At 41.1% G+C, this 12279-nt stretch overlaps 1 protein-coding gene across 3 annotated transcripts in view; it reads right to left on the bottom strand.

Annotated features, from left to right (window-relative positions):
* CDH7 (cadherin 7) overlaps positions 1-9810 on the bottom strand; it is a 126100-nt gene extending 116290 nt beyond the window's left edge. The window contains exon 1 of one of the 3 annotated variants that reach the window (XM_001492627.7): positions 9289-9810. The gene's annotated coding sequence lies outside the window, so the exon portion shown is untranslated. Of the gene's footprint in view, positions 1-4147; positions 4251-8491; positions 8820-9288 lie in introns of those variants that run through there. The other 2 variants (XM_023647958.2, XM_023647959.2) reach the window with 2 other exon arrangements.
* Between the last annotated feature and the right edge of the window lie 2469 nt (positions 9811-12279).

The raw sequence follows: 12279 nt of genomic DNA, 5'->3' as shown, positions 1-12279 counted from the left end.
AAGGCTGTCAGTATGGGGCGGGACATGGTCATGTGGCTCCCTTCAGTCTAGTGGCAAACCAGGTTCCTGGCGGTGGGGAGGGATGGGTTAGAGTTATGATGACAGGACTGAGAGTAGCATGTGAAATCTGCGGCCAAAGAACATTTCCAGTTTCACTGCTCTCCTTCCTCAAGAGAGAATGAATTTTCTCATAAAAACAAGGACATAAATACTTTGGTCTCTAAGACAAAATTTTTTTAAATGTGACATAAATTCTATTATTTAAGTGACTTTACAGATTAAGTGAACTTGGTGAGACTGTGTCAGTGTAAAAATGCACCCACCTTCTAAAAAACTAAGCAGCAAATGAACTTTTGGAATTCCAAATTTGAGGAGTTATTAATACTACACAGTGGTAAAGACTGCGGGCATGCGCATCAGATAAAGACTCAAGCTCTGAGTTTGTCATGTCCTAGCCTGCAACCTTGAACAAGTTATTTAAATTCTAAGAAAAGAAGTTCCACAGAGGAAGCCTCAAGCCTCTCACTTAAAGTGAAAACAATAAGAACTGCGTGTACTTCATAGGATTAAACAGGGAAATCATGAAAAGCTAAGGATAGTGCGGGAACGAGCAGAAGCACTAAAAAAAGTCGCTGTTGGAATTCTTACTATCATGATGATATTTTGTAGTTTGATACTAGTTACGTTAAAATTAAAGTTAGTTTATGCAGTGATGTTAGTTTTCATTTTAATGCTACTTATAATAAATGTCTTAGACAACTTTTACAGTGAATGAAAACATTCTTGATAGTTCTAGTCAGTTCCAGAGAACTAAACTGATCATGAACCAAAAAATCTAGATGGATACAAACAATGGCATCAAAATACGTTTTTCAAAAAAGAATGTAACACTTTCTTTCCTAAAGGCAGGTCATCTGTAATTTTTATAAGTCAAAGACTGATATCAAAATTGGATAAATTTAGTCGAGTTCACTCAGGATGTTCAACGATATGGAAGAAAAGAAATAGAATCTAGACTGGGAATAGGACCACTGGGGTCTCTGCCCTAGAACCTCCACCATCTGCTGTACGACCTTGGATCCCTCTGGGATTTCAATTTCCACATTTGCAAAATGAGAGGGCTGAACTAAATTATCTTATAGTTTGTTTTTTACAGGTCTTCCTTTTCTGCTGTTGACAGTATATAGAATTGATTTTGTTGGCTTTTTTTAACCTGTTAAAAAATGCACATTATTAATAATTAAAGACAAAAGGTAGAGAGATTTAAGACAGTCATAGGCATGTAAAAGAACCATTGGCATATTTATGAAATTTAGCATGAATTTTAACATGAGATGTTTCCATTATTCTTCTTGCCTCTTGAAGACTATTTCTCTTCCCTATAAGATTATGGAGCTATCACACTAGCTAGAACATATAAAAGAAGTGAGTTACAGAACATGCCACGGCTTACTGTTCAGTCACTGAGATAATATTTGTAAAGATGCCTGAGAATTCTGTACTTTCCTTTTAACATAAACCTTGAACAGGGATGTCTATGCTGTCTTTGTATCATGGTATCTAGAACACAAGCAGGCACATAACTGGCATTCAAAAATATTTGCGGAATGTTTCTTTTCATTATAATCAAGCTCATTTTTTAATAGGGAAAATTAACCATATAATAAGTTAATATATAAATTCTTTGGTAACTCTGCCATGTTTATGAGTCACAATCACTTTGAAAACAATTCCATTATATTTCTCTGCAGTATTTGAAGTATTCCTCAGGCTCTTGAGACAAATTTTCCTTCCCTTTATTGAAGATCTACAAGAGTGTACAAGGGTACTTTAACTGGCTTTGTGTACATTATTGGAGGATGAAATTCTCTTTTATGAGGCAGATGAATGTCTCTATAATACCCTTTGTGGAGTGCACTTTAAAATAGGAAAACCATATGTGAACAACTGTGGTCTGAGTAGGGGCATTTCATAATATGTTCATCAATATTTTTGGTAGTTTCCACCTCTGCCAGGAATATACACCCAATATAGCAAGGGGAAAGTGGTCCGGGCACAGGTCAGGTGTCCCCTTTCTTCATCAGTCTTCCCCAAATCCTTGCCCTCCTTTTCAATTGGATCTGGTTTTCAAGGTAAAGGCCAGTACAGCAGTTCAACCCAATTCATCCTGTCCTGAACTGGGGTACCATGAATGAAATGAAGGGCCCTGAAGCATTACGAAAAACCTTCAAAACCTTCAGTTATTTATGATCATCAAACAGAAGTAACCAAAACTTGAACTTGAGATTTCCTCTTGCATAATCTCTCCAAACAGGCTTCCCATCATTGCACAAATGACAACATGTATAAAGGTACCACAACATTTTTTATCTATAAATGAACTTGGCACACAATCACAATTGTTGATGTTTTTTCACAATGGGTTAAATTTGCCTCACAAACCTCTACCCCAAAGCAAAAACTTGCACCTTTCCTTCTTAGGAAGGATATTGCTTATTCTCTCCCCTTCTTCTGCCTCTTCTTCTAGCTGAGTTTCCTATCAGGCATTAACCAAAGGATAGTCACATCAAAAACAAGCAGAGGTCTCTGCAGCCAGGCTGTGTTGTGTGTCATCATGTCTCCTGTGGGAGAACTGAGGAGAAGGACCTTCCGGAGGTCTGAATAGCTGACCTGTTCACTATTACTAGCTGCGAAAAAAAAACAGTGCAGAAAAATGATGTGCTGGTACATAGTTTAGGTAACTCCTACTGATCTGTGTCAACTTCTGGACAGTTACAAATGTGCAGCATTATAACTCTGAGGAGAAAAACAACAGAAATAGGTTCTATCTGAGAGAAGAACTGAACAGGGCTCAAGCAGAGATGTTTGAGAGAGCAGTGGTGACGGCTACTGGACTAATAAGTAATCTAAAATAAAAATAAGTATCTGAGTAAGATTTAAAATTCTTTGCTCTGATATTTTAAAGCTAAAACTTGTACTTTTTAAATTTATAGCATTTAGGAATTTTCTTGCCAAACTAAAAATATACGAACATCACCACAAGTAGTACTGTGATCAGCACAACACAGTTTAATCAAGAGAATACAAAATGAAACCTCACAAAGGAAATTTTAACTGGATTGAAGCAAAACTGAAAAAAAGAGGGGGAGTGAGAATCAGTCAGGCGGTATTTACTAAATCAACATCATTTATTTGACCTGAAATCACTTTATCATGCTACCGTTTTGTTTCATTATTTTTGTTCAACTAAGTGGCAAAAAACTATTTCCAAGTAGACAGTTTATTACTCATTTAACCTTAATAGCTAATATTATTTTACCCAAATTCATTATTAGAAAATTTTCTTGGATTTTCTGCTCCACTTAACATCTCTGTGAAATCACTTTTAAAAACCAGATCAAGTGACTACCAAGCTTTTAATCAAATGTTTTGCACATACTAAAAGCAACGACTAAAAATCCCTTAATAACAAAAAATGGTTTTTATGCACCAGCATATCAATCGTTAACAGGAAGAGCACAGATCTCCTAAAGTCTTCCACCTACATTAAAGGCGACGTGCTAAAAACATGACAAATAGTATAAAATGAATCATATTCAGCCACTCACATTAATGTATATCCACAAGAGTGCCTAATTACCAATTAATTTATATATGCTAAGATGTTTTTTAAAAAGGCACACAGTGCTATATGCCTTCAGCAATAACTTGAGCTATAAAATATGACTATCAATTATGTGAAAAGGAAACATATTACTATTTTAGGTTTTGTGGCACTAAAAGTTAAACAGGAATGTGTTCTTTACAGTTCAATATAAATAGCCAATAGCTTATCTCAGTTCAAGACTTTATACTATCACAGTTTCTCTAAATTACTGGAAAGGAACAGATGCTCATGCTCTCTGTGTGTAGCTGCATCAGATACAGGTCTTTTGAAACTGTTTTGAAATATACTTAACGTATACCACCCTAGCACATAGTTTATCATCTACTGGTAATTTAAAGAAGAGTTGAAGAAGTTGTGCCTACTTTTAAAAATGGGTACAGTTCACAACTATGTAGAACATATAGCCCCAAAATAAACTCAGAAATTTTCATTTTCTAGGAAAACAATTGTAAGAATGACATTTGAGGACTGTCAGCGTACTTGATAGAAAGTAATCCATGAGAATCAGAAAAATCCATAATGGTTGATTGCCAAACACCTGCAGAATCTATCTGATATTCCCCGAGATGTTTTGCTGGCTGATCTATAAAACATAATAGTACAAGAAATCATAGTAGTACCAATAACAACAAAATGAAAAAAAAATCTTGCTGTTGGCCTATTGGAAAGAAATTGTCATTTCCAAGATTGCTTTAAGTTGAACTACACTTTGACAAGCAACATATTTTTAATGAATCCTTACGAAGGGTGAGCAAGATACATGTTTAAAAGTGGAAAGCACACCACTTCCCAGCGGTGGTTAGAGGGCACTGTGAAATATTACCATTGCTTTAGGAACAACCTTCCATTTACTAGTTCTTTTGAATAGTCTGGCAAAAGAAGCCTGCTCTTTTTCCAATATTCCTTGGGTATTTAATAGCATTATTTAAATTCAATGAAGAGACTGCCTCCTGAGTCATCCAATGCCTTCTTTAAAGACCTTATTTGCCCTTGCTTTCCCCAGGACTGCAGCCACCTGTCATGACTGAGGTCCTGTGATTTATCTCTGTACACAGAGTTAGAGTAGTCTGCTTTGTAAAAAGAATAATGCTTGTTCATTGCTACTTTTACTTATTTTTAAAGTAGATCCACTTAATATATTTTGAGGAATGCAAAACGAGGAAAGATATGTTCTAATCTCCCATTCATGAATGAGCAGATGTCCTGATCCCATAATAGAGAGAAAGTAATCCAGGATAAGCAGAATTTCAAGAGCTGTGGCCACACTTTATTTACAACCACCACACACAAGCAGAGCTCTTAAGGATAATGTCTGTGGGATACATAGAGAGGAAAGTCACTTCAGTGCTGAAGAAGGTGATGACTTGGTTCTCTTAAGGTTTTCTGTTAGAAAAGTCCCCAAATCCGCTGCTCCTAATGTTTGAACATTCCTCAAATAGTGGAACCACACAACTGAAATAGACATTAGAAAAACCAAAGGCACACTCTTCTTTCTTTACTAAGAACAAAACCAAGATCTACAGAATCCTGGTGAAATGCCCGAGGTCACAAAGCCAGTTACTTATGGGACTGCGTATGATGGGACTTAATGGATAATTTAAAGTGTTTGTTAAAAAGATCTTCATTATCAGAATGAGAAATATTTAATTTATTATCTTTGGAATTTACCATCTTCTCGAAAGGCCAAGAAAAGTAGCTTTGATCTGACTCAAATTTTTATATGACCATGAGTTTGAATTTTCAAAGTAGGCTATCATCAGGATTTCCATTCACAAGGGCCAGGAGTGCAGAGTAAGAATAACAGAGTAAACGGATCTGTTATTTAGGATTGCATGTTTCCAGGATACAAAAAATGGAGAGTGAGCAGTATCGGACTTTAAAATTGCCTTCTCCCTTCCAAACAACCCTGGTGATCAAGAGAGAACTTCCTACTGCACTGTGACACCAAGGTCGTTAACTATTTCCGCTGAATTTGAACAACAGCCCATTGAATGTTTTAGAAATAGGTACCAACTCAGGAAAACTTCTCAGGATATAAGAATGTATATGTAAGATCATTTGGTTGTTGCTACAAATCCTACATTTTGCGATGACTCTCTGCTCCTAATATACTCATTATAATCATTCTAGATTTAATATTGGCATCTTCAGCTTTTATTATAGAAATATACTATCATTCCACTTGTTTCACTGTATACCATTTAAAGTTTAGCATTAACTTCAATAATTTTAATACTGATGAAACAGCCCTCCTCTTTTGCATTTAAAAAGTATAGTTTTTTACATTTTAATTAGTGAGGCTGGGGATGCTCTGAGATATTTGACTTCTTATGTAAAGAAACTGTGATCAAATTCATCAGCTCCCTGGGCCAGATAACATTACAACCACAGACCACAACCTCCTACCGTTAACTGGCCTAAATATTCAGGCAGGGGCCCTGGAAATGAACCACATAGCCTGTAGTGTGCATCTGGTTATCAGACAGAGAATGCAAACTTCTCCAAGTGGATTATCGAGTCAATTTCAACTAAGCACCAGTAACCTCTGTCATGGGTGAAAGAAATGAAAAAGAAAGAGGAACAATAGTTCATAATTAACTAGAAGAAGCCTATGTAAATTAAAAAGAAAACAAAGTGACAAAGCATAGTCCTTTTCAGCTATTTACATAATATCAAAATGGTAACATTATATTTAAAGGGCCCTTTCTTTTATACTTTTACAACATATCTCAGCTGTATTAATTTTAGTTTTTAATTCATCCCTGCATTTACATTGAGCCAGGTATGATTTATGTGACTTCAATAAAAGGCATCATGTTTCAATAAGCACTTCGCAAAACAGTCAGAAAGAAATTCCAACAGAAGGAAGATCTATAGTATGATCTGAAAGGAACATATGGACAGACGTCTGCATATTCGTTTGCACTGACAACTGTGTCAGGGAGGAGTCTTGCAGAGCAAGGGGGAACTGTTTGCAGGGGTATCTCTGCAGAACCAGCAAATTCCCAGAGGAGGCACTCGAGTATTGCTGGTTACAGCTAGATCTGCTCTGCTTGTCAGAGGCTGAGGAGATGGTCACACACAGGACTCTGATCACATGTCTTCTTTCCTTGTCCTCAGCTCCCCTTTATCGCTCCATTTGGAAGCAACTGACTCCTTCACTGCAAGGAGAAAAGCTTCCATCACAGTCCCTTCACAATCAACTAATGTGTGTGCGTTATTTTAGAAGTTTCTGAAACTCCCAAATTAGGCAAAGGCTTTGAAGCCTTCCAAGCAAGTAAAAAACATTTTTGTGTGTGTGAGAGAACTGTGATGTAATACAAATTACTAACGTAATAAATGCAAAATGTTAAACAAATCGAGGAAGCTTGGAACCACTCAGGCATAAATATTCACAACACTGAACAATCTATGGGTTCAGCACTTTATAAAAGATTTCTAAAAGATTTGACAAAGAAAGTATTTGACTCGACACAAGGATATATTCACTTCCTCTTATCAGTATACATTCTGAGAAGTTTATATCAGCTTTGCCACCAAAAAAAAAAAAAAAAAATCCTAAAATGCTGAATGATAGACCAGCAAAGAAATCACGCCTGAGGAGACACAGTGGGTTGATTTTTAGATCTAGGAAGGCACAACAGTGGCCAACTCAGTATGCTCCCCACCCTCTCTTCTTCATTGGACACTAAAAACTGGAGTCAATTCAAGGGTAAACTGCAGTAATATAGCTGCTTTACAATTACCCTTTCATAAGAAAGGGAAAAGCTCTGTGCTATTAAATCAATAAAAGCAGACTTACGAAGAGTTGTGAGTCTGTCAGCTGATTGTTAACACAATTCTAATGACCTATTGTAGCTCTTAATTACAACAATACCTCACGTTCTAAGTGCACAATGGCCTTTTATTAAAGCTGCAAACCTTAATATCTTCTAGCAGGGTGCTGGTCTGCACTACCGATCATTGTTTCCTTTATTTTTCTTTCTACAGACAGACTTTCAGCTAGCTTTACCAGATAAGACTATTAACGTTGGATGCTCCCTAATTGCTTCTGCCGCTCCACGCCATATCCAACACTAGCACATCAGTAAGACTTCCACAAAGTTGCCAGCTTGACTACCTGCCTTAATTCTTCTGCAGTTTAATTCATTCTGTTCTCAAATAGCCCCCAAAATGAAGAAAGGGATTCTTAATGTATTTCCTCTTTACATATAGTAACAGGAAAAGAGCTTGGGTACCAAAGTCTAAGTCGTTCTTTGGGAAACAAGTAATTTTAGATGAGTTATTGAAAGCTTCCAATGTAATTACTTTCTTAGCCCTTTTTTTCCTCTGCCAACTTGTCTTTATTAAGACACAGTTAAAACTATTTAGATGTTGCTGGCAGTGTATCGAGGCAAACTTTCCTTTACAAAAAAAAGGCTGTTACTGCCCCTAGACTCTTTTAAAATATACATTTTGGGGCTGTTAACCTGATTTTTAAAATGCATACTTCTCACTTAGCAGGAGCCATATATTCACGTTACTTACGTTTTTTTCTACTTTTTTTCCCCATAAAGTTCTGTTTATCTAGGTTTATATGAAAAATGATCTGAACACCTGTCCAGTTACAGGAATTATGAAGTGCGAGTCCTACTTAAAGATATTCCGCTTAATAAATTATCTAATAAAGAGAAGATATTTGTTGCAAAAATAAAGAGAGTCTTAAGTATATTCATGGTTCAACTTGCAGACTTCCAAAGCCTTGAGACACCCAATCCTGGATGGTTTCTTTACAGGTTCCCACATACCCAGTGCTGGGTGAAGGCAGCGCCAATCTTTACTCACCTGAACTATATCTAAGAAATCCGTAAGGTTAACGATCTAAAACGTGAAGCCAATACAGACAATAGGTCCTTTCTCATTAATCCACGCTGGGAGGCTGAATACCAGCAAGTAGCCATGTACCAGGTGCACCCACAAAGAAGTCCACCGTGCATTCAGAGCAGGGTGCCCTTTTCCCAGCTCACACCTCAGGTACAGCCGTGCGGAGGGGAAGCACGACGCTGGGCAGAGGCAAGCCCTGCAGATGCTCTGTGGCAGCAGAATACTAATTACGGGAAAAAGCAAGGCACCCTTAGCTGAGTGCCACCTTCACGAAAGCTAAAAGGAGTCTAGCGCGGACAGTTAAAAGGACTCGAGCACACGCAGGCACACACCCCCTCCAGTCTCAGACCGCCCAGAACCCAGCGGCCCAGCCAGCGCAGAGTTCTGCCCCCATCCATCCAGGTCAACCGGGGGCCCCCTCGTGCTCCTCTTGGAGGCGAGCGGTCCAGACTCTGTTACCGCTTCATCTGGAAAGCGCTGGGATCTGCTCTCGCCCTGAACTCGCCTCGCACCTGGGGTCTGTCGACAACCGCTTTCCGGGCCGAGCGCCCTCAGCTCGGTCCGCACGCCTGTCCTGCCTCGCAGAGCATCGTCGCACAGCCACACAGCAGTAACTTGGGGACGCCAAGGGAAACTCCACACGGATCCCCCCGCCCGCTTTCCGCTCAGTGAAGAGTCCTGCTTCCCAGGGCGCTCGGCGAGGGCGCGCTCCTACCCAGCGGCGCCCGCCCCGGCCCCTCACAGGCAGACACACTCACCTGGGGCCTCGCTGCCTTCCCGGCGGCGTCCGGCGCCAGCCACGCGGCCGTTGGCATCCGAAAGGGCGCGCGCTCAGCGGCCGGGCGCCCGCGGGCGCTCCGGGACCGGGGCGCGCAGCAGGGCGCGCGGGGCGGACTGGCGGCGGCAGGGGCGCGGGCGCTGCTCCAATCACCGCGCTCTCCGCGGGGCGCCCTGGGCCCGCCGGCTCCGGGCTGCCCAGCCGGCTCTCCCCGGCGGCTCCGACGCCAAGTCCGGAGCGAGCGGGCGCGCGCAGCCAGAAAGAGGGCGAGAGGGCGGCGCGAGAGAGAAGGACAGGGCGCCGGGCCCGGGCTGGGGAGGGAGGGAGGAGAGGAGGGAGGGGGATCGGCGGCGGGCGCCTGCGATCAGCGCCGAGCGAGGCCGGCCCGGGGAGCCACTGAGACTTGGGCACCTCCCGGAGACCCAGTGCGGGCTCTTGGAAAGGAAGCCGCACAGCCGCCAGGCGCGCGCACAGCCGCGCACCCCTCCTCCACCGCCCTCCTGACAGATCCGTACAGATGGAGTCCTTCGCAGGAAAATCAAGAGGAGCGATGAAAGTAGGAGGGGCTGCAGCCCATCCATCTCTCCGCGAGGTATTTGCATCTGAAAGCGCGGAGCTGGAGGAGAGTTTTGAGGATTTTTTCAAGCGCCCTCCTCTCCCCCTCCCCAACCTGTCGTGGAAGCCGTGATCAATTGAGCTCCTGAGGCATGAAGGCAAAGTCATAAAACTAATCAGAACTTACAGTTTTCTTGCGTGATAGTTTTGCCCTTTCAATCTCCTTCGACTGCCCTAGTTCTACTTTTTTACTTGCAGGAAATTTCCTCCCCTGCTGGGCTCTCTAATGCAAAACTTCCGAGGTGTGTGATTTACGCGCAGGGTGGGATAGCGGACCCTCCCGAGGTGGGGAAGGGGATCTGGGCTTTTATTCTGAACGCGCCGCAGCCGGGAAAGTCAGCACGCTTTGTTTTCCTCTGCTCTGCTGCTTGATTTAACCTGATGGCTAGGTGTTCTGTTGTAAGGGTTAGGAAGGTGAATAGATCATTTCCAACTACGTTCCTTTACATTTTTCTCGTTCTGCCAGTGGAACTTGTCCTGCTTCTCTTATCCATCCTTAACAGTGGTTCTTCGGGTACCGGTTACGTGGGCGTAGGCTTCTCGGTGTCAGCACCTCTGCTTTCTTGTTCATTCAAGTGCACTTGCTCTGCTCTCAGTCCAGCCCCTCCTGTCCAGTTAGCTTGCATTTTTCCTCTCATCTAGTTAGTCGCTAAACCGAATTCTATGCCAGTAATTCTAACAGCAGACATTTTTTGAGATCCTGGTAAATTCCAGATGCCGTTCTACGCTGTTTCCTTGTAAGGTTTAAAAGTTATATCTCCCACCCCAAACCTCCTCAGCTCCAGGCCTTCTCGGATGGCCATTTCATGGTCCATTTCCACTGAACTGTCAGTCATCACCCAAACTCAGGACTTTTAGAACAAACCTTCTTATCTCTTCTTAGATATCACCTTGGATTTTCCCAGTATGCAGCTCTCTGTGAGGGGGAACATCATTCTCCAGGTACCAGCCATTAAACCTTGGGTTCATCTTTGAGGCCTTTGACATGTTTTGCTGTATTAAAATCTTCAATTTTTCTGGCTAATATCGTACAGTCTAGAACTTCACATTTTTCTGGTGGCCTTACATACATTTGCCTTGCTTTGTCTAACGAACTCATTTCTGGCATGGAAACTTTTCTTCTACTTGTTCTGGACTAAAAGCTTCAGGAAGACAGACCTTGATGCTCAGTATGATCAAGACAGCACATTTTTGCCCCATAGTAAATATTTCTTAAATCAAGAAGTCACTGTTTGTATCCCATCCAGCAATTAACGCAACCCTAAACACAGCAAGCTCTTTGTAAATTGCTCATTGATTGCCTGAGTCTTCATCTATAAGAGAGGATACTGTGATCAGGAATAAGGTACTGTACCATATTCATTTACTAGCTTGTTTTAATCAAAGGATACAACATAAGAAAGGAAAAAAAATTTGGAGACCACTTTTTAAGTTATTTTGGCTATAAATTTCCACAATTTTTCCTTTTCTTATCTTGTGCCTCTATATAAAGGTTGACTAGCAATTTGGACTTCCATCTTGAACCAGATGTGTCCATGCAACCTGCTTTCCTTTCAAGAAATTTCCTTAAACCATAACCCTTACACAGATTCGAGAAGGAGTGAAGTGAGTTCAGTTAACTAGAACACTAGCTGTGTTTCTCACATTAGCAAGCTGTTCATCCTAGAGGAAAGTCTAGGGTCCTCTCTACCTAGAGGGTACAACTTAGAAGGCAAGGATTAGAACAGAGGATGATTCAGACAGTAGCTGAGGGACACCCCCTTTATCTAGGCTGGTCAGAGATGGTCTCTCTCTGAGGAGATGGCATTTAAGCTGACATATGATGATGAGAATGAGTTGGACTTGTGAAGATCTGAAGGAAAAATCTGGGCAGAATAAACAAGGGTGAATGTCTGTGGAAGGAAAGAGTTGGGTATTTTTGAGAATCGGAGTACTGAAGGATGGGGAGAGTAAAGATGGATCATGTTGGAGTGGCGGGCAAGGGACAAGTCTTGCAGGGCCGTCTCAGACCTGGAAGGAGTTTCTAATTTATTCTTAGCAGAACACCCAACATTAGGAATGCCAAATAAAAGAAGAGCTCCACAGGTCTACACTGTGGTCAAGTCTAGGGGCAAGGTGTGTTTTATTAGATCCTTTTTCCACTCCCCTCCTTTTCCTACAACTTTTGGTTGATTAGGAAACCTAGTTTTCTGAAGAACACAAATAAAAAATTACTGTACTGGATGAATCCCAAGCTGCCAAATGTTTAAGATGCCATGAAATACAAATGTAAGTCACAACTGCATATGCTTACTTATGAAATTTCCTAATGTGTTTCCATCGAATTTTCAAATTTGTTATAACATTTCTACTCTTA

The sequence above is a fragment of the Equus caballus genome, chromosome 8 (assembly GCF_041296265.1).
Source record: "Equus caballus isolate H_3958 breed thoroughbred chromosome 8, TB-T2T, whole genome shotgun sequence".
NCBI lineage: Eukaryota > Metazoa > Chordata > Mammalia > Perissodactyla > Equidae > Equus > Equus caballus.
This window is presented reverse-complemented; position numbering and strand designations above follow the sequence as displayed.